Source organism: Monodelphis domestica, chromosome 8 (genome assembly GCF_027887165.1).
Source record: "Monodelphis domestica isolate mMonDom1 chromosome 8, mMonDom1.pri, whole genome shotgun sequence".
NCBI lineage: Eukaryota > Metazoa > Chordata > Mammalia > Didelphimorphia > Didelphidae > Monodelphis > Monodelphis domestica.
This window is the reverse complement of record NC_077234.1, coordinates 129348269-129375306: the sequence shown is the minus strand read 5'-3', so window position 1 is coordinate 129375306 and position 27038 is coordinate 129348269.

Below are 27038 nucleotides of genomic sequence, written 5' to 3'. Positions count from 1 at the left end.
TTTATTGACTCTAAAAAGACATTGAGAAAAACAAAATGTGATCTTGAAAAGTCTCCTCCTACAAATGTATACATATTCAACAAGAGTCCTTAAAATGCATGATTGATACTCTGGTTCAAAGACTCTTTTATCATTAATATTAAATGAAGCATAAAACAGTAAAATGTGTGCCCAACAAAGATATTCACCATTGTCATGAAGGAGATCCACAGTAAGATCTGGTTGAAGAAGAAATACTTATTCATTTTAGGTGAATAAATATTTTCTAAATAATCCTATTTGTGATTGCTTCAAGCCCTAAAACAAGAACCCCTCAAATGAGGTCCATAGTCAATTAGAAGATTTTCTCCTGGTACAAAACCAATTGGATAAAAATGTCCATTCTTCAGATTATGATGCACTGATTGTTAGATGGATAATTCATAGTGTTTGTTCATCAGCATATGTGTCTTAGAAAGGCACTGCAAATGATTGATGAACTGGATCTAGAATCTCTTTGAAACTTTGGTAAATGTGTTTTTACTTGGAAGAAAGGAGATTCCTTAGATAACTTGATGGTAATTCTAAGGCTGTGAATGAATGTGAGGTGGTATTCTTATTTTGCCCCTATGAAGAAGAGACCTGAAAAGGGCAAAAATGTGGTAAGCCTGATTTGGCTTTTCAGAGAGGGGGATATTTTGAGGGGTGAATCAGAGAATATTGAGTCACTGGTGGTATTAGCAAAGCCTCTGTACCAATTTAGATGCGTGGGCAGGTTGCATACAAGAAGTTTACTACAGATGGTTCTGACACAATGAGGAATATATGACTATACTCTAGATGTGACCATGTGTGGCCCTGGTTATCCTGGTACTGTTCTTGTTTGTTGTCACTACCTTATATCTGACGAACTACAAAGATTTGGCTTCATCTATGACATGGAATATTTGGTTGATATTTAGAATCATCTCTTCTGAAAGAGGCAAAAAAGCTTGGGATTTCTAGTCTTTGTTCTTTTCCACATTTCTTGGCCATGCCTTGAGGAGGCTGTTAAACTCTTTTATAGTGTGTGTTTTTGATTTTTCTATCTTTAATTTTTTTCCTTACTCTTCCTCCCAATCCCATACTGCCAATGTCAGGTTTCTTTCATCTGTTAGATTAGAATTATTCGATGAAAACCCTATAGATAGTTAAATGGTGGAAAGTTCTCAAGAAGATCCTAAGCACCAGAAAAACAAGGCATGGAATATAATAGAACCACTATCTACCAGGAGTTTACCTTTCCTCCACAGCATGAACTAAGCTATTTGAAAAGAATTAAAGCTATCCACAGACTGCATTGATTCAGAGGGGCTCATTCAAGGTGTATTTCTCTTGATGCATCTTCTTAATAACTTTTGACTATACTGACATCAATTCTTGATCACCTACAGTCATGGAGTCAGGGACCTTCAGACTTGGCAGATAGTCCAAAACTGAGAGAGCTTATATCCTGTGCCCTATTGACCAGAGGTGTTTCTTTATGGTGACAAGGAGAAATATCTATTTAAGGTCTACTCTACATGTCCTTGTTGAATTTCTATGCCATGACTAAGTAAACCTTTATTAGTTCTTAAATGACCCACAAGTGACTCATTTTATTCAAGCATCAGACCACAACAGTGTACCAAACTGAAAAAGGCTTACTGCTAACATCATCCTTTTAATTTAATCTAAAAATATTCTTGGGATGATATAGTATGAAGTCTCTTAGCAATCTGGAGCCTTTTTATTCTATTCTGAACAATTTTTTGAGGATGCTAGATAGTCAGATGTGATCATCACTCTTGGTTTTGCTTATTTTCAAAGAAGAGGCTACTATGAAATGAGCTCAAAACTAAATTTACCCTAAACTGAATCCAGCATTTGTCTGATAATTTGGAATCATCAGCTACTGGTAGTGTGATGGTCACTAATCATATTGTAGACAATATAGGGCAGCATTGGCAAAGGTTTTCAAGTTCCTTGTCCAAACTGCAACTTCAAGCTGCCTGTGAACCAGCTCCAACCCATTACCCCAGAGAGTGGAGGGAAAGAGTGCCTACTTTGGGCAGCTAGACAGAGGAGCAGGGCATTCAAAAAATGTCCTCCGGCACTGGGAAGAGGGGGAACAGAGCAGCTCCTGCTCCCAGCTTGGCATGCATGCAAATACTTTGGCAACATGGATCTAGGGCAAGTCAATTTACCTCTTTTCTATGCCTCGGTTTCTTCAGCTATGAATGAAGGGGATTGGACTATATGATCTCTAAGTATTTTTCTTCTCTGACATATACTACTATAACATATATACCATATACACTACTGACATATATAGACTCTCTTGTTAATAAAAGAGCTATTGTTAACTGAATGCCAGATAGTAGAATTTATACTATGTAAAAGTTTTGGCAATATCAACTGCCACTTTAGTTAATTACCATTTGCAGCCTTTGTCAGAGTTGGCAGAACGCATGTGTATACCCAGCTCAGTCTTCTATTTCCTCTTTGCTCTTCCTTTAGAATCTGGAGCCTTCATCACAACTTATATCTCCTTGTAGCAATGCTACTTGGATGAAGAACAGAGATTTTTTCCCCCAGCTGTTGCACATTCTCTTTTGACTAAACAGGTCTTCCCAAGGCAAGCATTTTTCTTGAGTCCAGATGACAAAAATACAAAGTGGAATGCAGCCTTTTGGCAATTTAGCGAGAATGCTAACCAAGGAGAAAAGATGTCTCTCAAAGAAGAAATATGAAGAGAAAACATTTTCTCAATTATTTTTCTACAGGAATAATCAATTAAAATTTCAATTTCCTTGGTACCCAAAGAAGTCTTGATTTCTTTCCCCTTATATCCCTCAGGAAAGATCATGTAGGAGTAGCTCTGAAGCAAGGGAATGGTTTACTTAATTATGGAAAGGAGACACTGCACATTGGTACATCACGCCTGGATGAAAAGATTTAGAGGGAAAGTTATCTTACTGCAAATCCCTTGATAATCGCCTTAGAGTCTCATTTGAAAACTTGAAGTGTGGAAAAGAAGATGTGCTAAACCTGTTCATATTCTCTTAGTGCCAATCCAATGCTTTTTATAGGTTGTGCTCATTGTGGGTGTGATTCTGAAGCTGTTGTGATCCCGCCAACCAGTTATGAATAACAATGGCAAAATGGAGCCCAGTGTGGCTACAGGGAAGGTGTCTGTGCAGAGAGCTCCCCTTCTCCCCAGACATGCAACTGAACCAGAGAATGTAAGTGGAGCCGTGTTGATTTTATGTTAATGCATATGTCATTATGCTCTGAGCATGTTTACACGGCATAATTTTGCTCTTATGCATTTAATCAATTAGAATTGTGGCTCCATTTAAATACCTAGGTGTCTCCCATCTATTCAGTTTTATTGGAACCAAAACAAAATTTCAACAAGAATGCATGAGTTCTCCTATGGAGTCAATTTGTACCTACAAGTGCTTATCTAAGCAGTCGCTTAATGGCTACTTGACTAATGTGTACTTAAATTCTAATTGAATAACAGAGTCTTCTGAATGTGTTATTTTTTAAAGCTATAGTAGCACTCTTCACATCACACAGATTAGTGGACAAAAGAGCACAGGACAGTCTTGGTGAATTGGTAAATCCTGTCTGAAAAGTAGATCTCAGATAAAAGATGAATTTTTGGTAATCATTTCTTTTCAGTGTTCCTTTTAAGTCTTTCTGTCACCATTTCAGTTTTTCCTTCTTCCTTTGCTTCCTGGCTGCCCCAGCTACTGTAGCCCACCTTCTTCCTTTTGACATCTGAACTTTAGATACGTCCTTCCTGGATCAGGACCAATGGCCCCCATAAGCTGACCATTCTTCATACTCTTTTGAAACTTCCTTATCTTGTGAAAATACCAGGGAGGTCCTGCTGTATTCCTAAGGAGACAGCTACCTAATCTAGGAAAGTACTTCAAGATGATGTGTTAAAGGGTGCTAATGGTGGGACTAGGAGAGAGTGGGGATGAGTACTGCTGGGGAAATTCTCTGCATGTGTATAGGAAAATTCCAATGAGAAGCCAAGTAATTTAGAGAGAAGCAGGAGGTCAGGTAGTTAGAAGGAATAAGAGGAGATTTGCCAGGGAGAGTGATGCCAATGATACTGGGGAGTCTGGAATGAAGCAATGAGTTGGGTAGATTGCTAGGTAGTCTTCCGAGGCAAATAACTCTGAGCTAGCAATATGCTCTCTCTTACTAAGGTGATTGCATCAGTAGTTTGGGTTCTGGCTCAAAGCCAATGGAGGTGGCCATAAGAGGAATCCCAACATTTGCTGTGCATTCCACAAAGCAAGTGTAGGAGCTTAACAGGCAGAGAAGAGCTCTCTGGGGTTTGGTGGCATGGGGGATTATTGAGGACTCTTGCCAGTTATAAATAGTTAAAAATCTGAATAAATACATGGAGAAAACAAAGGAGGGAACTGCTATTGGGGACTTGATTCTGACCCATTAGGAAGAACTGGATGAGGGAACAGAAATCATGGGAAACTTGGAAAGGAAAAACTGTTTTGTTTTTAGAGGTGATGTTAAATAATGAGAAGAGAGAGGATTATCGCCTGACATGTATCTCAGATTTGAAGAAGGCAGATTTCAGAGAGTTCAGGAGAAGAATAGGTAGGATCACATGTTATAGCATCCTTTATGGAAAACAAGCCAAAAGGAGATGGGAATTTCTCAAGAACAAAATTCTGATGACTATCACAAAATATTACATTGAAGAAGAAAATGAGGAGTTAAGAAAACCTATATGGTTTCATATAGAATTCATAAATCAAGCCAGACCTTTAGAAGGTAAGTAAAGCTGATCAGAACAAAAGTAGATGATGAAAAATGAATATGAAAGGATGACACGGACCTGTCAGGAATGCTGGAACTCAGAATGAGCTGGGGGTAATGTAGTATATGGAAGACAGATGGTGTAGTTCAAAGAATAATGAATTTGGAGTTAGAGGAAAAGCTGAAACCAAGTCTGGGTAGACAGTGATTTATCCCAGGCATCAACAGGGAAGGAGGAGGGGCAATACTTTCTTATTTTAGTGGTCTCAAAATTGCTATCCTGGGAGTTTGTGGCCCTCCACTAGCCATGTCCTATAGGTGGTAAAAGAAGGGGATGAGGCAAGGGTCCTAGGAAAGAGTAAGGTAATAGGTTCAGAGGCTCAACAGGGGGATGAGCTACTCTCTTCTCTGGTTCTAATCCCCCTAGAAGAAGAGGAGTAGGCAAGGAAAAGGTGACAAAGATAATTTGTCTGGGTCGTGCAGTGCCTGATCAGTTGAACAGCACCTCCCTCTCTGGACTAGTGACTCTCTCATCTTCAGAGTCTCTGAATTAAGGGTTGAGACATTTTGACTCAATATGTCTGGTTGAAAGAAGTAATTTTCCTTTCTGAAAGAAGGATTGGTCCCAGTTGATAGAGTTCTTGGAGGATGTGTTAGAGCCCTCCCTCCTCTCTAGGAATGAGATCTATGGAGACACAACCTCTCTCCATATCAAGCTATGTTCTGTTCTTTGAAGGTCTGGTCCTCGAAATAGCTTCTCTGTGAAGGCAGTTCCTTGTCTACAGAAGCCTTCTGCTTTCCCCTGAGCAGGGGGACTAAATTCTTCCTAAAACCCCCCACTTTTAGTTCATCCTCTTTTACAGCCAACTCTTCTTCCCAGTAAATGATTCTTGGGATTACAAAGACTTCAAACATTTATGCTCCTTGTGAAAAAAATTTGCTGTTATTTCACCAGAGTCTGCTCTTTCTCTCGCTTTTCTAGTCTCAATCCTCTTCACCTATAAAATGAGGAGACGGACTAGATAATCTAAAGTATCTTTGGATCTAAATTCTATAAGCTATTAATGCCAAGAATAAGAAAAAGGATTTATTTTAAAGCTCATACTGCAAGATTGCCTTAGCTTTGTTACTATTCATAAAAATCCTAGACACTGTATTTTACCACACTTTTCATATATAAATCATCATTAGTAACATGCTACAGTTTATTTAGAGAAAATGTGCCTTTTCCATTGCTTTATGGGCTGAGGTGTGTTAATAAATGTTTAACAATAGGCTTCTGGTGGGAAAAATATACATGATACACTTCTAAATTTAATCAGCATTATTAAAATTTTCTCCATAACTTTAATAAATCTATACAATCAATAAAATAAATCAATCCCTGAATTGTGATGTTTGCCAGTTTCCAAAGTGCAAGTGCTCAGAATGAAAATTTAACAATTGACTTTCTACAAATCAGTTCAGGTTGACTCCAGCATACCCTGCACTTTGTGATCTCTTGCTAATGTGATTTTTCTAAAATCAGAATGTTCTCTAATTCATTCCATGGAGCATCTTTGGAAAAATTATTAGAGTTCAGGGGCAGTGAATTGAGAGCCAGGCTTTGAGACGGGAGGTCCTGGGTTCAAATCTGACCTCAGACACGTCCTAACTGTGTTACCCTGGGCAAGTCACTTAACCCCCATTGCTTGGCATTACCGCTATTCTGCCTTGAAACCAATACAGAGTATTGATTCCAAGTTGGAAGGTAAGGGTTTAAAAAAATATTAGGGTTCAAAAGATGGCTTTTTGTAATAGGAAGCAGCTGTGTAGAACTGAAAGTGCTAAGTATTTTTCCCCAGTGCAGCATGGCCCACTGCCCATCTTCTGGTCAATTCTGGGCTTAGCTCACTTACTGAAAGTAGTCCCTATCCATGAAATATGTACTGATGTACTAAGTCGGTAGGTTGTCTATCCAAAGTATATGCCATTTGGTCAGCTGTACTGGCAAGAGCTTTGTAAACTTTAAAGCATCCTAAGTGAGTCATCTAATCTCTTAGAAGCCTCACAGCATCTAAGTGCCCCCCAGCAACCCTTTAAGACTATGTGTTGCAGTTTAGTTGCTGATCTGCATTGCAAGAAGGATTTTTCACTCTAGGAGTTCTCTATTCTTCCCAAAAAGGAGCAAATGAACACAGATACCAAAGGATTTTACTACATAATGTGCATTTCCAGATTGAATTTGTCATTGATTTTTGCTTCTTGTATCTGGGTCCCTCACACAGTTCTGTATTCACTAGATAAACTAGGCATTTCTGGCTATTGGTTCATGGCCAATTGGTTATATACTCTACTTACTACTATGGGAGACAGCCAGGTAGTACAGTGGATAGAGCATCCAGCCTGGAATCTGAAAGGCACATCTTCCTGAATTCAAATCTGGCCTTAGATACTAGCTGTGTGACTGTTGTCAAGTTACTAAAAAACAAAACAAAACAAAAATCCTTTTTTCCTCAGTTTCCTCATATGTATAAAAACTGAAAAGGAAATGGCAAACCATTCCTGTATCTTTGCAACAAACAAACAAACAAATAAAAATCGGTCAAGAAGAGTCAGGCATAACAAAAAAAAATGATTGAACAAAAACAATATTGTTACTAAGTCAAATTTATATACTGCTTTAAGATTTATAAGATCCTGAGGAAAATATATTCTTTAATACTTTCTTCTCCATTTTATAGATGTAGAGTCTGAGGGTAAAAGACATCAAATGACTTGCCCAAGGTCAGACTTAACACATTAACTTGTCACAGGTCCTCTGGTTTCAGTTATTTTAAAGCATGCCCCCTTTAGTTTTTATTTTTTCCCCAGAAAATAATGTCCACCTTCTTCCTTTTCCTTCTAAATTTCCAGGGAAATCATTGAAAGAGTTCCCTTCTCCTGGTCTAATAGCTTATTTCTAATTCAAGTGAAAAACATTCAAAATAGCTCTTCCTATTTTTGTTTTGAGGCTGATTATAGCTATTAAATTAAACTATTCTTATGTATGTAGTAAATGCCTTATGAAATCTCATAATGCAACCTCATGTTAACTGATTCACTAATTATATAATTAAATTGCTAGGACAATTATCCTACTTATATTTTATTAATGCTTAATTAAAGACATAGCTTAAGTAATTATGTCATGCAGTCAGGACTAGTGAACTAAAGCCTTGAAGTAAACAATAGAAAGGCTGAAAATTACTAGGTAGGAGACTTTCATTTGATGGGGTCTTTAGCTACATTAATAACTATATTCTATCATGGCTGAATTTTTTCACACCATATTAACCTTTCTGAATGAATTTTGACCATAGGAATACATATTTGTGAAGCTAGCCTTCTCTGGTTGTCCTAGAGTACGTATCAACTTGACCTATGAGTATTTTCACAAATTCAGTTTTTGGTCTGATGTCAATAATATTTTAGAAATAAACCAAAAGATTGACAAAAAGTCATAAATTGAAACACCACAGGGACCTTGGTTTAGAGGCGTCAGGAGGCTGTGGTTGTTGAATTATAGCCTTGAAAGAATTAGTTTCTTTCTGAGTGTTTTTTTCTAACCAGTCAGAAACATTATACCGCATTACACTTTGTAGACTAGAATGAAATGACTAGTTTTGTTCTGAATCTTAATCTTTTAGGCTACAACTGGGGGACAACATATGGCCAAATCTACAGATATACAATCAACAAAATTATGACAATTATTCAGTGAACTGGAAGGAAAATGGGGGTAATTATATTTGAATTATCTGGATAATTGCTTCAATGATCCACTTCCTATCTCATATATAGACTCAGAATCTTAGCATGTTGATAGCTCTTTAGGAAACTAAATAGAACACAATAGAATAAGAAGGAAAATCAGCAAGTCCAAAAGAGAAAGAATAAATTAGCTCATGCCACATAGTTTTTAAAGATGGTAAACCTTATTTCTGTAGTCAATGGGTTTGAGATCTAGCTTAAAAAATTAAACAATTAAATATTAACCTGAAATAGAATTTGAAATAACTTTTAATTTTATTTATTATGTAATAGAATGAACACCATCCTAGATGATAAAGATTTATATCATAGAACTATATATGCTACTTGGTACGCAAGACTGGAAAGCATAACATTTTTATACCTCAAAACCTTTTCCAAAATATGGAGGTAGAGTCCCTTTCCCTTCCAGAAAATCAATATCCTTTCCCTCATGTGTCCTACAGAATCATAAGTAGGATTTTTGTTCTTGATATAAGTACCATCAACAATGCCAGTGACAAAAGAGACATAACTGAACAGAGAGGGACAAGGGGAAAGGATGGGACTTCACTGGGGAAGACAAACTCTGGGATATGAGTGATTGTGCCAAATGGAGGGGTGGTGAATTGGGAGAATGAGAGGAAAAGCTCAGCCCAATCTATCATAAAGTGTTCTATTTTAATTATTTTTGCTAGGTAAGTACTTTGGTCCATTGTTTCGAATCCACTTACCAGACTGTCTGTGTTGTCAGCACCCTTTAAATTTGGTATCATGGGTGACATCCCTAGTTGCTTTACATTAAATACAGCCCATGCCACCATAATGTAATGAATGGGAATTGACCAGCACTGTCCTTTTTGTATAGACTCTAATCTTGCCCAATTGAAGAGTCAGAAGAAAGGAATAAGCAAATAGCAGAGACATATTCCTCAAATAGAAACAATTTGGAAAGGACACTGGGTTTTTCTAACTGTGTATTTTCCACATATGCTCCATTCAGTTTTGATAATCTATGGTATTATTTTTGGTCTGCATTAGGTACTGCTTATATGCCTACAAAAGTGGGGTTATGGTTGTTTTACAACATTAGCAGGCATTAAACAATCTGCATATTACTGGCTTAGGATCCACAGAATAATCTTGTTAAGGATTTCTTGGCAACTGTTTGGCTTAATTAGCACAGCACTTCACAGTTTTACTCACGGCTGTACTCACTCACTGTAAATTCCTCTCACATTTTTTTTTTAATGGGAAGCCATATTCACTGAATTACCTGACATTCAGAACAGGCTAAGGTCTAGGCAAGTCCCTCTCAGGACTCAACCAATTGAATTCAAATTTAATCCAATAATATGTATTAATTGTATTTTGGGGGATAAGATACAATGCTAAGTCCTGGAGATACAAAAGTAGACACAACAAAAGCCCTGCTCTCAAATAGGTGGAGGGAAGACATTTACAAATTATTTCAAATTATCTTTGCAGTGAGAAAAAGTCCAGACAATGACATGTGGGGAAAGAATGGAGAATGAGATTGCTGAGCTGAGCAGAGCAGATAATAATTCATAGAGAAAGTAGTCCCAGAGCACCAGAACCCCATCACCTCAAAGAAAAAGGTAGGACTTCAATAGATGGAGGTAAGGGTTTGAAAAAATAGTTATTTTCAGATGTGAAGGATAATGTAGGAAAATGCATGGTGATCAAGAACAAGAATGGTAAGTAGCCAAGTTTGACTGGAATACTGTCCACAGGAAGGAGAGCAGTAGGAGATAAATGTGGTAAGATTAGTCGGAGTCAGCATGTGTAGACTTTATTTGGTAGGTGGTGGAAAGAAAATGAGTGAAGAAGTGATCTGATCGGAGTATAATAATGATACCAAGATAAACAGGTTCATAGGGAATGACCTCAGGGCTTCTATTATGATATAAAATTTTCCAAGTTTCTTCCCTAAAAATTTGTGCTGGGAAATATGATTCCTCTTTAGTTTATTGGGTCATTTTAGACTTGCCCTTGGTTGGTTCAGACCAAGTCTACTAATATAGCTCTTATATTCCTTTCAGCTAGCAGCTAAGCAGCAGAACAGACAAAGTACTAGGCTTGAAATTAGGAAGACTCATCTTCTTAAGTTCAAATCTGTTCTTAGACACTTACTAGCCATGTGACCCTGGGCAAGTCAGTTTAACCTTGTTTGCCTGGTTTCCTCATGTGTAAAATGAACTGGAGAAGGAAATGGCAAACCATTGCAATATCTTTGCCAAGAAAACCTCCAAATGGCATCACAAAATGTCAGACTGACACTTTGAACAACAACAAAAATTCCTTTTATCAGAGTATTATTAAATACTATTATGTGTTTTTTCTAGTTTTCTTAAATCATCTAGTAGTTCCAGTGAATTCTCCTTACTTCTCTTTATGGCATGTGGAATTATTTTTCAGAAAAAATTCTGGAATCAACTTCTACTAGAATAGTTTTATATTTATTGTCTGGCTCCTGTGGTTCAGAGTCATTACTCCTTTTTTCCTGTCTCATGCTTTTCCATTTGCTACATCCTTGATATTTATTTTGATTCATTTTTGCCACCAAAGAATCTTTTCCTTCTTGGCTTCTGGAATGGATTATATCTCTTTTCTAGGAAACTTTAATCTTCTGTAAATGTCAATGTATAGAGGAACATTCCTATAAGCCCTTCCATTTTCTCCTCAAGTAGAGATATTTTATTACATTCACAATACAAAAGGGAAGGTGGATGGTGATGATCTGAACTCAGGAAGATCTAAATTCAAGAGTGGTCTCAGGCACTTATTAGCTGTGTGACCCTGGGAAAGTCGCTTTATTTTTGTCGGTCTTAGCTTCCTTAGATGTAAAAATGATGATAAAAATGCATTTAATTTCTAGGGTTGCTGTGAGGATCAAGTGAGATGATGTCTCAAAAGTGCTTTGCAAAACTTAATGTACTATATAAATGATAAGATGATGATGATGATATTTATGGCTGGTAATTGACTGTAGCAAGAGACAAACATAGAAAAAGAAATTCAGGTCATTAAAACATTTTTTTTCCATTTCCATACTTGCTGTATCCATACCTTTTGCTATAGAGCAACTTTATTTTGAGGTCATCCCCCAGAAACTCTACCTTAAAACTTTTGCATTCTTTTATGACTATTCATTCCTTAATCACACATGCCTAAAGTATTTGCTTATTATTTTAAAAATTTAGTGTGTTTTCAATGATTAAATATTGACTTCTCTCTTAACCCACCCCATGGAAAAAAGTAAAGGGAAAAATAAAACCCTAGGAACAAATATGCACAGGCAAGCAAAGTTAAATCCTCAATTGACCATGTGTAAAAAATATATGCCTCATTTTGCACCATAAGACATGTCTCTGTCAGAAGTTGGTTAGCATGTTGCACCCTGAAACCTTGGAATTGTGATTTGTCATTGCATTGATCAGATTTTTTGAATGAATGAAAAGGCTATGGGGCTATAGTACCTGCAAGAGCATGTCCTAGGCTGTATTATATCTATCTATATCTATATCTATATCTATATCTATATCTATATCTATATCTTTATCTGTATCTGTATCTGTATCTGTATCTGTATCTGTATCTTTATCTATATCTTTATCTACATCTACATCTACATCTACATCTGTATCTGTATCTGTATCTGTATCTGTATCTTTATCTATATCTTTATCTACATCTACATCTACATCTACATCTGTATCTGTATCTGTATCTGTATCTGTATCTTTATCTATATCTATATCTATATCTATATCTATATCTATATCTATATCTATATCTATATCTATATCTGTACCTATATCTATATCTGTATCTATACCTATATCTGTATCTATATCTGTATCTGTATCTATATCTATATCTATCTATATCTATATCTGTATCTATATCTATATCTATATCTGTATCTATATCTATATCTGTATCTATATATCTATATCTATATCTGTATCTATATCTTTATCTATATCTTTATCTACATCTACATCTGTATCTGTATCTTTATCTATATCTATATCTGTATCTATATCTATATCTGTATCTGTATCTATATCTATATCTATATCTATATCTATATCTATATCTGTATCTGTATCTGTATCTATATCTATATCTATATCTATATCTATATCTGTATCTGTATCTGTATCTATATCTATATCTATATCTGTATCTATATCTGTATCTATATCTGTATCCACATCTATATATCTTTATCTATATCTGTATCTATATCAGTATCTATATCTATATCTATAAAGGGAGATAGCTAGCTAGATATCATAACTCTAGAGGGATTGTTTCCCAGGGTAGAGTAAGGATGGTAATCCCATCTTCTGGTGAAGGTACTACAGCAAGAAAGCCAGACATGGTCTCCGATTTTTAATGAGCTTGGAGGATGTAATGGTGTTGACCTCTTGTTAGATTGTGCTGGATAGATTCTTCTAAAAGTAATCAGTAACTATGGGAACTGCAGGACTCTGAGTGGGTGCAAGACAAATTCAATATGGAAGGTATCATTCATATTGAAGGTTGCATTCAGGGTAGACAAATGGGTTGAATAATTTCACAAAATTTTGCAGTAGGCAATAGGGTGACTTTATCATTCCAATGGTAGGATAGATAGCAGAGATTTGATTCCAGGATTTGGTTCCTATGCTTTCAGCTGCTAGGACAAGAATTGATGTACAGTATGGAAAGGTGAATCTGTACCTGGAGTACTGTGACTAATGCAGTGCAGAAATGAATCAAACTGGGGGCACTGATTAGAAGCGATGAAGCCTCTGGGGATAGAAATTTCCTTTCAGACAAAGGGCCTGATGAGAAGGTCAGAAAGCCCACTACCACCAAGATTGCATTGTACTCTAGAGTTAAGGGTAGGTCAATAATGAAATTAAAAAGTTACTATGACCTTGGGGTGGAACAGAGTTGTCAAGGATATGAAAGAGTCTACTGAACACCATCTATTGGCTCCTTGACACAAGCACACTGTTCTCGTGATTATAGATACTGACAGATGTTACGATGTAGTCACTGCCACCAAGACTTGACAGAACAGTCATTTGCAAGGTTTTGAACAGTGCTTATAGCTTGGAGCTCAGTTCTCATGGAAAAGAAGAAATATTGCCCGTAGGAACTTCTGTTACATAATAGTGGAAAGAAGAGGTGTAGGACCTCTCTGAGCATGGCTCTCTCATAGGCACAGGTGCTGTGATGGTTTAGAGAATAAACAACTGAGCCTGGCTTTAGAAGTCCTGTATCTGCTGCTGATGGATTGACTCTAATAGAGCTGGTTAAAATTTACCAGCTACAAAATGTATAGTTTGTTCCAGGACTTGTTGGGGGGTGATTGATCTATTTAGTGTCTAAATTTGGGCTTCTGTGACAATGCATCTGCCTGCAGATTGCAGTATATAGGAAGACAGATAATAGGCTAGTTTGACATACTGAAAAATAATGCCAGCATGTCTGTTGATTGAGCTGTCAGGTGGTCTGAAGTTGCCTTAGCTTCTCTTGTTCAATGCGAACAATGATGGAGTATTGTGCGTGTTTAAGATCATGCCTCCCTGCTTCAAATGGTGCCTTGACTATAAGCTGATACTTCTCCCAGGCTGTATAGTCGATTTTTGCTTCATGTTTCCTTGGCTTGTTGCTGGACTCTTATGGCTGAGATGGAACCCTGCTCAATGGGGAGAATGACAAGGTCCATGGCAGATTCTGACAGCAACTTGGGATGTGATGATTTTCAGGATAATCTCTATACTCCATAGCAGATTCAAGAATATCAATTAGGGTTCCAGTTAAACTGGTTCTTTAGGTCATTAAATATGCCTTCCGAGGGGGCAGCTGGCTAGCTCAGTGGATTGAGAGCCAGGCCTAGAGATGGGAGGTCCTAGGTTCAAATCTGGCCTCAGACACTTCCCAGCTGTGTGACCCTGAGCAAGTCACTTGACCCCCATTGCCTAGCCCTTACCACTCTTCTGCCTTGGAGCCAATACACAGTATTGATTCTAAGACAGAAGGTAAGGGTTTTTATTAAAAAAAAAAAGATTAAAAAAAATATGCCTTCCAAAAGAATACAATACACATTCAGAGGAAGAACTGTGGAAGTTGAAGCAGACAAGAAAAACAACTGCTTGATCACATGGTTCGATGGAGTATATGATTGAGGATGTAGACTGTAAATGATCACTCTAGTGCAAATATCAATAATATGGAAATAGGTCTTGATCAATGACACTTATGAAACCCAGTAGAATTACACATCAATTATGGGAGGAGGTAGGGAGGAAGGAAGGGAAAGAACGTGAATCTTGTAACCATGGGAAAATATTCTAAATTGATTAATTAAATAAACTTTCAAAATAAAACTTTTTTAAAAATATGCCTTCCACTTCTACCTCCCACTGGAAAATGGTAGAAAATTGTATTAGAAAGTAGTAGTGATGGTATTGTAGCAATGTGGTCACATCATAGATTTAGAGCTATACAGACTCTTAGAGGCTATCTGGTGTACCCCCCCCCCTCTTAATTTTAGAGAAGGTGAAACCAAGGCAGGATGGCAAAAGGACTTGAGTAAGGTCACATCTTAGGAAACATAAAAGGTAGTTTGAATGTAGGGCTTATGACTCCAGAGTCAGTATTTTTCCTACTATACCAAAATATCTCCTCAAAACAGCATTTTTATTTTCTCTTAACTCTGACCTCTTTCCAAACTTGCCATTTTTTTGTTGATGGTATTACTATCCTCCTAGGAATACAAGTTTGTAACCTTAGTGTCATCCTTGACTTTTTCTTCTTCCTCTCCCAGAAATAATCAGGCATGTTGTTACCGTGGATAAACTGCAGATAAAGTGACCATCATTTCCTTGAAGTCAAAGGACATTTGAAGAAATAAGTGCTCCTAATTTCAAAATCACTTCCATTTTTAAAGGACAGATATTGAATTTTCACAGGTCCATTATGTTTTCCAAGAACTCCATCTCCTCAGATTGGCAATTCTCCAATTTAAAAAATGTGTGGTGCTGATTTAGGTAGTGGAAGTCAGTTTAGAACAACTGGTATCTTGGATTGTATCCTGGGGGTTAATCTGAATATCACTGGGGTAACCCACAACCCCATAGTCTAGTAGGTCTTGAAACCTATGGCATATACCAAATAAGATAGTCCAGAATTCATATGTACTAGATCTAGAAGGCAATATTTGATTCATTTCCTCTAGGTATTCTGACCAACTTGCACACCAATTGAAATTCTGGATAGCTGAATATCACTGGCTATGCCATCTGGTCCATCCTATTGGTTGGCATGAATAGGATTAATAGTCTCAGATGGTGATAATATTCGGGGGTGTTTACTAGTGTCAAAGTAATAATTCTTCATTTATAGATATATCAGAATATAGTTATCTATATATAATATGTGCTATATCATATACTACATGATATAAAACATATGATATGCAGATAGGCATAGCTAGATTGAGAGCTCCATATAGATAGTTCCAAATATGATATATAGCTTTATATAGATAGATAGTTATGTGGTAGGTAAAAGATGAAATGACTGTGGAAACAAAGAACTGATTTTCCAAGCACATCAATTTATTAAATAGCTCATGCCAATTGCCTAACCAATCAAGACCAGGACCCCCTCCACAGGTTAGGGCCAGATCCTGAATAGAGAAGAAAATCGATTTTTATATGTTAAAAACGTTAATCAAAAGTCCAATTAATTAAAAGGAAACAATACAATATTAGGACATCTGATTTCTAATTGGAGGCAAGACCAGGACTTTCCAAGTTGGGAGAGGTAGAGAAAACAGCTACATTCTCTGAAATCATATTTTCTCTGAAATACATCCTTCCTACAAACTTCCCATTTTTATAGATATACTACTAGCCTCTTGTTAGGTCTAATTATTCTCTCTCAATCTCCATGTCTTCATCTATCCGCTGGGTAACAGAGTGTAGTACTATACTCCTGAATCACATGAAATCACAAAAAGAGGTGTCTCCCTCCCCCCAAGTGTCTGTAAACAATCAAAAGAGCATGGAAACAATAACTGATTGATAAGTACGGAGCCAGTTTTCAGAGAAGACATATAGACTGCTTAAGATGTAGAATTGTGAGAAAATTCCTTGCATCAGTCTTTGGGTATAACTGGGTTACTGGGCAGCATAATCGAGGTTCTTGGTCAAGGGTCTCTAAGTAGCAGGGAGAAGTGGTTCAGTTTCTCAGCCACACAGGGCTAAGTTCAAACAATACAATAAGGTTTTCTTCCAATTCCCACGATTGAATAAAGTTTTCTCACAGGACAGAAATTGAACAAGACTCATAATTGAATAGAAACTAAACAAGATCTAGAGTTAAGTCACCAGATGGGAGTCCGTGTGGTTCACTCAATTCTCCCAAACAAGCACTTGCTGGCAATCCTTTCAATTGCTCCAATTTCCTCTCTTATCTATATTTCTATATCTAGAGAGAGAAGTGCCTATCTATTTAAATATAGATATATAAACCAAATAGCACCAGATCCCTTCCTATGTCTGTTTTCCAAGATGTCCTATAGAGTCACCATTCCTCTCTGATTTAGACAAGTAGATTAGAAAAGTCAGGTTTAGAAACATGGTTGATTTCTCATTTTAATGGTTTATGTGAAGACATTGTCTCAGCCTCAGTCATGAGCTATGGCTTTGGGCAACTGGATATTCCAGTGGATAGAGTACTAGATTTGGACCCAGGGAGACTTGAGTTTAAATCTGACCTTAAGACTCCTACTTATTGTATGATCCTATACAAATCACCGAATCCTCTTTGCCTCAGTTTCCTCATTTGTAACATGATCTGGATAAGGAAATAGCAAACCATTCTAGTATCTTTGTCAAGAAAATCTCACATGGCATCATGAAGAGTCAGATACAACTGAAAATGATTGAACAACAACAACAATATTTGCTGAAGGAGAATATTAGCTGTTGTTACCAGAGAAGTACTCAGAGATCTGTCAAACATACAATGGAATAGACATAAAATGTTAAAAATAAAGTGACACAAATTATTTTAAACACAGTATATAGAGAGATGTTTGGGATAAGTTAGGCCTTAAACCAAGACAGGCAGCATAGCCATAGAATTCTATCTATAGATTTAAGTTTTGCCTCTGATATCAACTAGCTGTGTAAATATGTAAAAAATGAGAACTTTCAGAGTCCTTGATAATGGAACACTGGTCATATGAAATGATAAGGTTTTGATTTTTTTCCACCAGGAAATCCTATAAACCAATGTAAATATAGGTCAGGATCTAGACAAAATGCCTTAAAACTTCCTATCCCAAACCTGAGAAAAATGAAGAAAAGTCCTTCTTCATGATGAAAAGAAAGCAAATTAGTTTCGTCCAATATGTGATGGAAACAATGTTACTTTTGAAAGCCATATTTTGATAGAGCAAAAAAAAAAAAAACCCAAACCCATAATATTAGTTCTCTTTACAAAGAACTCTTTCTACAACAACCCTGAAGAAAAAACAGGAAGAGGACCTGTGGTTTGATTGGTTCAGGAGATTCCCAGGTGAGGAAATTCTCCCCGCTAAGGCCAAACAGTACATTTTCTATATCATCTCTGAGTTGTCACTGAAAGGTCAAGGGACTCAGAAGATTTGAACCTGGGTCTCTTGGCTTTGAGGCAGGATTTCTACCCACTGAACCACACTACCCAACATGTTTTATAGTACTAGTATATAATAACTAAAAGAGAATTGAAGACATAGAGATTAAGAGAGAATAATTGGCCCTAACAGTTGTTTCTCAGGCAGGATATCCCATTTATGTGAAATCAACTGGTTAATAAGGTAAACTCATTTTGAACAAGATGGATGGAAACAAGAAGGAAATAATCATAGATTTACAACTGAAAGGGTCTTGAGAGGCCATCTAGAAACCCTTCTCATTAAGAGCCTCACTTTACAAATGAGAAATCTGAGGCACAGAAGGTTGTTGTTCAGTCATTTTTCAGTCATGTATGGCTCTTCATGATTCCATTTGAGGTTTTCTTGGCAAAGATACTAGAATGGTTGGCCATTTTCTTCTCTGGCTCATTCTATGAAGATGAGAAACTGAGGCAAACAGGATTAAATGATTTGCTCAGAGTCACACAGCTAGCAAGTGCCTGAGGCCAGATTTGAATTCAAGAAGTTGAGTCTTCCTATCTCCAGGTCTGACTCTTTATCCAGTGCCCCCTCACCACCTAACTGTTTACCCTGAACATCAATGATAATGCTTCATCAACTTTAATTCTTTACTTCCCCCCCCCCCCGGATTCCTTTCAATGAGATCTTGAGACAGTTGGGGAACTGTGTTGGGGAACATGGCAGTAGATTAAGAATTGAGGCTTGGGTTCTCGTTCTGACCCAGTTTCAGAAAACTGTATACTTAAAGACCCATTTCTGTTCCCATTAGAATATAAGCTCCTTGGGTACTATTTTTGCATTTTCTTTGAATCTCCAGAATTTATCACTGTTCCTTTTCCAGTTAGTGCATAATAGGTCTTCTGGGTAAACATGGCAGCAGTCTAGACACTGGACTCTTCCTCTCCTCACCACCTACCGATATAGACTACCTCAAAAAGCAAAAAACCCAAATTCATACAAACGAAAGGACTCTACAGTAGGGTGCAACACTGAAGGTACATGTGATTTGGGCATTTCCACACCATAAGGGGGTGAAAAAGCTCCCACCAAAACGTGAGCTGATCCATCCTCCCCCACACCACCTACAGAGCCAGAGTCAGAGCCAGTTCTGGCTAGAAACAGTGAGTGAGTGAGGGGCACCTCTGGGTCCTTGGCAGCTGACTGAGACCACCAAACACCTACCCTAAGAGCAGCTAGGACTGAGGCCCCAGCAGGCTGAGGAGCACAGACTATGGGCGGGTGCTGGTGCAGGGAGATAGCACAAAGAGGGGGCAGCAAACAGCGGAAGCTGCAGAGACTCCAGAGCTGGCCTTAGCCAAAATCCTTGCTCCTTAGCTCCATACACAGGGAGCCTACCCATCTCACTCAGATTTCTGACTTAAAAGGGAAGGAAAAACCACCACAGTGATGGCAAATAGTGCCCAGGAACAACAACTTCCCAACAGCAAGAAAAACAAGAAGAAGGAGTTGACCCTGAATAAATTTTACAGAGGAAAAACTCAGGCTACAGAGGAAATAGAAGAGAAAAATCCAAATATATGCACCAAAACCTTCCAAACAAAAAAAAAGGAAACTATCCATAAGCTCTTGAAGAATTTAAATTGGAGCTTACCAGTTAGTGCATAATAAATGCTTTTTGGTTGATTAACTTTAGGCCTCATTTTCTTCATCTCTAAAATGAGATGAATTAGATAAATTATGAACTCCCTCTCAAATTTTAAAAATTTCCTTGCTATTGTTGTGCTTCATTAAAAAAAAAATCCCTCCAGTCTTTCTTTTCATGAATTTTCCTTTCTCTTTTGTCCTTGTTCTCCCCAAGTCCATTTGTGAGCTTTTATTCATTTCCTTTATCAGCATAAATGAATTGTCAAGTCCTCTTGGCCAGGTTGTTCAGTACAGTAACTGTTTTGGAGCAACAATGTAGCTTGATGGGGTTTTAGTGAGATGGAGCAGTTCTCCCAATTTTGCTCAATTCCCCTACTCCTTAAAATGGACAAATTAACTTTTTACTTATTTATGTATCATTATGGGAAATTTTGTAAAGGTTCTCACAAATTTGGCTGCATTAATTAGTCCAAATCCACAAGCTCTGGCTATTGTGATGATTGAAGAAAAGTCATTTATGGATAACTGAGGTCGATTGACTATTGAAGCCCCTGACTTCCCCTCCTAGCAAACAGTGATTTTTAAAATTGTGGGTTTATTAGAAGAGAGCTTCCTCTGCAATGTCATTAACTTGTCTTGAGCACCTTGAGAGGAAGTTATGTATATAGCCAGGAAAAAGAGTTAAGGATCAGATGGGGCTAATAGCCTTTAGCTTTGCCTCAGGCTATCAACTTTCCCAAGGTCTCCCAGGAAATGCCCTTGGATTGCTATTAGTTACATAAGGGGATATTGCTTCTGTCAGGCTGTGGTTGTCCCTAGTTCTAACTTGTATCTTATATCTTGTACATTCTTGTTGGTGCATCATATCCAATATGATATGCTCAAGTATGATGATGCATTAGTTTTAAGAGCTTCATTTAAATGGTTCAATTCTGCAACAAATAGTTGATACTCAGGGATTTTTCTCTGGAAAGACATTTCATCTAATTCAATTCACCAAACATTTATTAGGTCACCAATGTTAGTGTGTGGAGGGAGGGGGCATGAAATCCTTTCTGAGCAGGAGGAGTAGAACATCCCTAAATAAAGCAAACCAAAACAAATAAACCCAGGAAGGACCATAGTATTATAGAATTTTTAAAAAAGAAGTCACCTGGCATAACCCTTTCATTTTACATACCTTCTCTCATTTAGCCCCTAATTCTATAGATGAGGAAATACACTATTTCCCCAAGGAAATCAGGTTTTTGCCATTCCAAGATCCTAGAGCAAGAATAATAGGAAGATATCATAAAAATCTGGGGTCATAGATTGAAAGGTGGAAGGGACCACTGTAGAAGCCATCTAGACTAATACCTTGCAAAGTCCAAAGAGGTTAAATAACTTGTCTTATAGCACAAAGATCTAGGAGGGAGGGGATTTTTATTTTAAAATGTGGTTCCAGTGGACTTAACAGGGGAGCAGGGTAGAGAGGATTGTAGCTAAGTGGGAACAATGGTCTCAGGAGACGAAGTAGGAAAAGGTCATTTTTTTTCTTTGTAGATAATGAGGGAATTACAAGGGGAAAAGGAGATAAAACATTGGAAATTTGCTAGACAAAACATGAGACAAGTACTATTTTATTACTATACAAATCTGCATAGCTGTGGAATGCCAGCAGATGGTGTTGTTGTGGGGGAATGGGCTTCTCTTTTGTTTTGGGATGGGATGAGCTACTTGGGAAGGCAGGTAGTTGTACAGTGGATAGAAAATTGACTGGAGACAGGAAAATCCAAGTTCAAATTTAGTCTTAATAGCCGTATAACACTGCACATGACATTAACTTCTGCCTCAGTTTCTTCATGTGTCAAATGGGAATAATAATAGCACCTATCTCCCAATGGTGTTATGAGGAACAAATGAGATAATACTTGTAAAGTAGTTTGTAAACCTTAAAGTACTATATAAAAACTAGCTAGCTATTATTTTCTGGATCAGTAAAAACAAAAACCAAGATCCTTCCTGAAAGAGTTCTCTAGCTCAATGAGTTCAAAAGATTCATTTTGCAAAAAAGGCAATTATGAAATTATAGATTTGGAGTTGAAAACTGAGATGTTATCAATCCAAACTTCTCACACAGTTTCTTTCATAACATTTGGCAGATCATCAAATCTGTGCTTCCTGTGATAGGTCATTCACTATTTTTTTTTGAAGGTAAGAATGTTTATATTTATTTATTTATTTATTTTTGTTTATTGACACTTCTTCTATTGTATAATTATTTTTTTAGTCTTTAAAACATTATTTTATTTGGTCATTTTCATACATTGTTCATTGGAAACAGATCATTTTCTTTTCCTCCCCCCAACCCACCACCACCCTTTCCCTAGCCGACGCGCGATTCATCTGGGTATCACATGTGTCCTTGCTCTGAACCCATTTCCTTGTTGTTGGTACTTGCATTAGGGCACTCATTTAGCGTCTCTCCTCAATCATGTCCCCTCAACTTCTGTAGTCAAGCAGTTGCTTTTCTTCCATGTTTTTACTCCCTCAGTTTGTCCTCTGCTTGAGGATAGTTTTTTTTTTCCTCATAGATCTCTTCAGGGAAATTGTAAAGCCATTACTGGAGAAGTCCATTAAGTTCTCTTGTACAACAATGTATCAGTCTCTGTGTACAATGTTCTCCTGGTTCTGCTCCTCTCGCTCTGCATCACTTCCTAGAGGTTGTTCCAGTCTCCATGGAATTCCTCCACTTTATTATTCCTTTTAGCACAATAGTATTCCATCACCAACATATACCACAATTTGTTCAGCCATTCCCCAATTGAAGGGCATCCCCTCATTTTCCAATTTTTGGCAACCACAAAGAGCACAGCTATGAATATTCTTGTACAAGTCTTTTTCCTTATTATCTCTTTGGGGTACAAACCCAGCAGTGTTATGGTTGGGTCAAAGGGCAGACAGTCTTTTATCCCCCATTGGGTATAGTTCCAGATTGCCCTCCAGAATGGTTGGATCAATTCACAACTCCACCAGCAATGCATTAATGTGCCTACTTTGCCACATCCCCTCCAGCATTCATTACTTTCATCTGCTGTCATGTTAGCCAATCTGCTACGTGTGAGGTGATACCTCAGAGTTGTTTTGATTTACATCTCTCTGATTATAAGAGATGTAGAACACTTTTTCATGTGCTTATTAATAGTCTTGATTTCTTTAACTGAAAATTGCCTATTCATGTCCCTTGCCAATTTTTCAATTGGAGAATGGCTTGATTTTTTTGTACAACTGGTTTAGCTCTTTATAGATTTGAGTAATTAGACCTTTGTCAGAGGTTTTTGTTATGAAGATTGTTTCCCAATTTGTTGCTTTCCTTCTAATTTTAGTTACATCGGTTTTATTTGTACAAAAACTTTTTAATTTGATGTAGTCCAAATTATTTATTTTGCATTTTGTGACTCTTTCTAAGTCTTGCTTGGTTTTAAAATCTTTCCTTTCCCAAAGGTCTGACATGTATACTATTCTGTGTTCACCTAATTTACTTATAGTTTCCTTCTTTATATTCAAGTCATTCGCCCATTCTGAGTTTATCTTGGTGTAGGGTGTGAGGTGTTGATCCAAACCTAATCTCTCCCACACTGTCTTCCAAATTTTCCCAGCAGTTTTTATCAAATACTGGATTTTTGTCCCAAAAGCTGGGGTCTTTGGGTTGGTCATAGAGTGTCTTGCTGAGGTCCCTTATCCCAAGTCTATTCCACTGATCCTCCTTTCTGTCTCTTAGCCAGTACCAAATTGTTTTGATGACCGCTGCTTTGTAATATAGTTTGAGATCTGGGACTGCAAGGCCACCTTCCTTTGTATTTTTGTCCATTATTTCCCTGGATATCTTTGTTCCTTTATTCTTCCAAATGAACTTTGTTATGGTTTTCTCTAATTCAGTAAAATAGTTTTTTGGTAGTTCAATGGGTATGACACTAAATAGATATATAAGTTTGGTTAGGATGGTCATTTTTATTATGTTAGCTCTTCCCACCCATGAGCAATCAATGCTTTTCCAATTGTTTAGATCTAGTTTTAGTTGTGTGGAGAGTGTTTTGTAGTTGTGTTCATATACTTTCTGTGTTTGTCTCGGCAGATAGATTCCGAAGTGTTTTATATTGTCTAGGGTGATTTTAAATGGAATTTCTCTTTCTAATTCTTGCTGCTGAACTGGGTTGGAGATATATAGAAATGCTGATGACTTATGTGGGTTTATTTTGTATCCTGCAACTTTGCTAAAGATGTTGATTATTTTGATTAGCTTTTTGGTTGATTCCCTAGGATTCTTTAAGTAAATCATCATATCATCTGCAAAGAGTGACAGCTTGGTCTCCTCATTGCCAATTTTAATACCTTTGATTTCTTTTTCTTCTCTAATTGCTACTGCTAGTGGTTCTAGTACAACGTCAAATAGTAGAGGTGATAATGGGCATCCTTGTTTGACTCCTGATCTTATGGGGAAGGCTTTGAGTTTTTCCCCATTGCAGATGATGTTTGCTGATGGTTTTAGATATATACTGTTTATTATTTTTAGGAAAGGCCCTTCTATTCCTATACTCTCTAGTGTTTTCAATAGGAATGGGTGTTGTATTTTGTCAAAGGCTTTCTCTGCATCTGTTGAGATAATCATGTGATTTTTGTCAGTTTGCTTGTTTACATGGTCAATTATGTGGATGGTTTTCCTAATATTGAACCATCCTTGCATTCCTGGTATGAATCCTACCTGATCATAGTGGATAAGCCTTGTGATGACTTGCTGGAGTCTTTTTGCTAGTATCCTATTTAAGATTTTTGCATCTATATTCATTAGGGAGATTAGCCTATAGTTTTCTTTCTCTGTTTTTAACCTGCCTGGCTTTGGGATCAGTTCCATGTTTGTGTCATAAAAAGAATTTGGTAGAACCCCTTCTTGGCTTATTCTGTCAAATAGTTTGTATAGTATTGGGGTTAGCTGTTCTTTGAATGTTTGATAGAATTCATTTGTGAATCCATCTGGACCTAGGGATTATTTCTTAGGGGGTTCTTTGATGGCTTGTTCAATTTCTTTTTCTGATATGGGGTTGTTTAGGTAATTTGTTTCTTCTTCTTTTAGTCTAGGCAATTTATATTTTTGTAAGTATTCATCCATATCACTTAGATTGCCATATTTTTTGCCATATAATTGGGCATAGTAGTTTTTAATGATTGCCTTGATTTCCTCTTCATTAGAGGTAAGGTCTCCCTTTTCATCTTGGATACTGTCAATTTGGTTTTTTTCTTTCCATTTTTTAATTAGATTGACCAGTACTTTGTCAATTTTATTTGTTTTTTCAAAGTACCAGCTTCTAGTCTTATTTATTAAATCAATAGTTCTTTGACTTTCAATTTTATTAATTTATCCTTTGATTTTTAGGATCTCTAATTTAGTCTTCATCTGAGGGTTTTTAATTTGTTCACTCTCTAGTTTTTTAATTTGCATGCCCAATTCATTGACCTCTGCCCTTTTTAATTTGTTAATATATGAACTCAAGGATATAAATTTCCCCCTGAGTACTGCTTTGGCTGCATCCAATAGGTTTTGATAGGATGTCTCACCATTGTCATTTTCTTCAATGAAGTTATTAATTGTTTCTATGATTTATTCTTTAGCTGGTTTTGGAGAATCATATTGTTTAATTTCCAATTAATTTTTATTTATCTATCCATGTACCCTTACTAATTATTATTTTAATTGCATTGTGGTCTGAGAAGGTTGAATTTATTATTTCTGCCCTTTTGCACTTGTTTGCAATGATTTTGTGTCCTAGTACATGGTCAATTTTTGTGAATGTACCATGTGCTGCTGAAAAGAAGGTGTATTCCTTTTTGTCCCTGTTTATTTTTCTCCATATGTCTACTACCTCTAATTTTTCTAAGATTTCATTTGCTTCTCTCACTTCTTTCTTATTTTTTTTTTGATTTGATTTATCTAATTAGGATAGCGGATGGTTCAGATCTCCCACTAGTATAATTTTTCCATCTATTTCATCCTTGAGCTCCTCTAGTTTCTCCTTTAAAAATTTAGATGCTCTGCCATTTGTCTATACTGCTTTTTATCAGGATGTAATTACCTTCCCTATCTCTTTTAACTAGATTTATTTTTACTTTGGCTTTGTCTGATATCATGATTGCTACTCCTGCCTTCTTTTTATCATTTGATGCCCAATAGATTTGGCTCCATCCTCTTACTTTCACCCTATGTGTATCTACCTTCCTCATGTGTGTTTCTTGCAGACAGCATATGGTAGGGTTTTGGATTCTAATTCACTCTGCTATTCGCTTGTGTTTTATGGGTGAGTTCATTCCATTCACATTCAGAGTTATGATTAAAAGCTGTATATTTCCCAGCATTTTGATTTCTACTCCTGGTCCTGCCTTTTCTCCTTTCACAATTTCCTTCTATATCAATGTTTGTTTATAGTCAGTCCCCATACTTCCCCCCCCCTTATTTTACTTCCCTTTCTATCTCCCTCTCTTCTTATTCCCTCCCTTATTTTTCCCTGTAGTCCTTTTAAAATCCCCCCCACCCTCTCCCTCTCTTGTACTGCTTCCCTCCCCATCAGTCCGTTTTTTACCCTTCTACTCCCCTATAGGGCGCTAATCTATTCTCTTTCCCAATGGATTGGATTGTTCTTCCCTCTTTGGGTCAATTTCAAAGTACATAAGAGTTGAGTATTTCCTATCTCCAACCTCTTTACCCTTCCAGTGTATCAATGTTCTCCCCCCTCCTGCCATGAGCTTCTTTGTGACATATAAATTTACCCCCATTTGTTTCTTTTCCCATTTCTTTTAGTCATAACCTCTTTTGTTTTTAGCTCTGTTCATGTATATATATATATATATATATATATATATATATACATACACATGTATATGTATTTATGCATGCATATATCTATATACCTATTTATGTCTTGTCCTTTCATCCTATACAGTTTGTCACTCTTCCCTCTGAGTGTAATTCTTCTAGCTGCTCAGGTGATAGCAACCATTTTTAAGAGTTACCAATCACCTCTTTTCTTATAGGGTTACATATCATTTTAACTTATTGAGTTTCTTAAAAATTTTTGTTGTTGTTTTGTTTGTTTTTCCCCCC